Below are 2611 nucleotides of genomic sequence, written 5' to 3' on the forward strand. Positions count from 1 at the left end.
ATATAAAGATTTTCCACATGTTAAACATTCCACTTGTGGCGGCTGAGGATTGGTTAGTATCCAACCAAAGACAATACTGCCCAAGGTCGCAGGGGAATGGGTCACACGATCAGATCTCAGGGGACTGAAGACAACCAAGCCCCTAGATGACTGCCCAGAGCCATCCCTCCACCACTTCACCCTGCATGCTTGCATGTCAGCGCGCTTGGCTTTGGCCCAATTCAGACTCTAGATTCTTTGTATTTAAATTTAATTCCTACAAGTTTGGTAGATTGCTGTTTCCGGGAAAAGGGAAGAAACAGTGAATTTCACAGTGGAGGGGGAGGGGAGCAGCTGTATGAGCAGCCCTTGCTGCCTTCTTTATTCCTTCCAACTCTCTGTTCTTCTTGTTTGCTTGTCTTCTCAGAGAAGCATTCACCCAGTCTACAAGGAAGACAAAATAAACGGGAAGTTCAGGCATGAAGGGAAGTTCGAGCTTACCACACTCTCCCAAGTTCAAGAACATTTTGCTGTTTTAAAATCAGAATGCATCTCATAATAGATGTGAACATTTGATGTGGTAACTGTTCCTTTTGCTCTGGATATGCTGTGATTGAATGAACAATGGCATCTTAGAACACAGGAAATTGTGGCAGTTGTTCAACTTACTACAGACAAAGATCATAGACTCACACATTTATCTCCTCTCCTTTCCCAAACTCCACCAAAATGATGAATAGTATTCAAACAAACAGAGGTGTCACCAACTAACTGGAAAAGAGACCAGGAGGAAAATTTGGGGAAGGAGAGTGAGGAAGTGTCACCTACATGCCTGCAGAGAGAAGGCTCCAACAGGAAGGGTGGAGACCCTCCAGACTGCAGGAGTGCCAGGTTCCTGAGGAAAAGGGGGTGCTAACAGAAATAGGACCTGGAAGACAGTCTGCATATGGAGCCGCAGACCCTCTAGATGCCATCCTTAACCCACAAGGCCAGGCATCCCACCAGGAGAGGAGATGGCCCACGGTGCCCAGTCATGATCAGATGTGAGGAATATGGATGAACACACTGCAACCTCTCTCTGACCCTGGCCCAGCACTGAGAAGCCAGAAGGTGCCATCCCATCTGCCCTAAATTCACCCCTGGCAGGGCGGAGAATGTCTAATTCTGACACTTGGGGTCCACTAACTAAAGGCCAACCTCCTGCAGTGAAGCCTACCTGCCAACAAACCTGCCCTCTCCCTACCCCACAGTCACACAGGGATGCCATTCAAACTTGCAGTAAATTCACAAATAAGAAGACAGAGTCAGGGGCAGCCCACACTGAGAAAAGGTCTCAGTGTGAGAACTCCAGAACAAACAAACAGAACTACAGAGGCGCAGAGAAAACAGACAATGCGGAAAGCAGAACACTCAAAGCCCCAGCGATTAAATTTTAAATTAAAATTTTGCCACAATAATTAAGTTCTCAACTACCATAAAGTATCAATAGCTATAGATTGATCTCCAATTGTCTTCAATTAATAAACCAAAGATCAACAATCAAAACATCCAGAAAAATATGGAAGTCAATCTCAAAGAAATACAACCAAAAAAGATAAAAATAGCTCTATGGGGGAAGACTATGGCAGGGCCTGCTCTTATTCAGCATTTTAAAAGTCAAACTTTTAATTTGAGGTAATATGTATAGATTCCTGTGCAGTTGTAAAACATAATGCAGGCACCCTATGTACTCTCTACCAAGTCTTCCCCAATGGTAGCCTCTTGTAAAAGTGTAGTAAAATATACTGCTGGTGTATTGACATTGGTACGGTCAAGATAGAGACAAGACTCATCACAGCAAGATGCCTTGTGTTGCCAAGTTCCATCCACCACCACTCTGCTCCCCCCTGCCAGCCCACTCCTTAACCCCCGACATCCTATAATCAGTTCCCTATTTCCACAGTTTTGTCAGTTCAAGAATATTATATAAATGCAATAATGTGATATGTCACCTTTGAGGGTTGTTTTTTGTTTTGTGGGGTTTTTTCTTTTGTTTTGTTTTTTACTTAGCATAATCCTCTGAAGATTCCTTCAGGTTGTGTGTATGTTAATAGTTTGCTCCTTTCTACAGCTGAGTGGTACTCTAGTGGTATGGATGTACTACTGTTAGTTGAACTGTTCACCTATTGATGCACATCTGGCTTGTTTCCAGTTTCTGACTAATGTGAATAAAGCTGCCATTAAACATCATGGTACAGTTTTTTGTTTTTTTTGGGTTTTTTTTGCAAACACATATTTTCATTTCTCTGCCATAAATACCCAGGAATATAATTTCCTAGGACATATGGTAAGTGCAAGTTTAGTTTTTTTAAGAAACTGCCAAATTGTTTTCCAGAGTAGTTATAACATTTTTCATTTCCACCAGCAATGCAGGAGTGATCCAGGTCCTCCAGAGTCTTGCCAGCATTTAGATATGTCCTTATTTTTGTTTTTAGCAATTTCATTAGGTGTGTAGCATTAGTGTCATGATTTTAATGTGCATCTCCCTAAAGGCCAGTGATACTGAATATCTTCTCATGGGCTGATTTGCCACTTCTATAGCCTATCTGGTGAAATGTATGTGTATGTCTTTTCCTCATTTCTAACTGGATTC

This window comes from Nyctereutes procyonoides, unplaced genomic scaffold (genome assembly GCF_905146905.1).
Source record: "Nyctereutes procyonoides isolate TBG_1078 unplaced genomic scaffold, NYPRO_anot_genome, whole genome shotgun sequence".
Classification (NCBI taxonomy): Eukaryota; Metazoa; Chordata; class Mammalia; order Carnivora; family Canidae; genus Nyctereutes; species Nyctereutes procyonoides.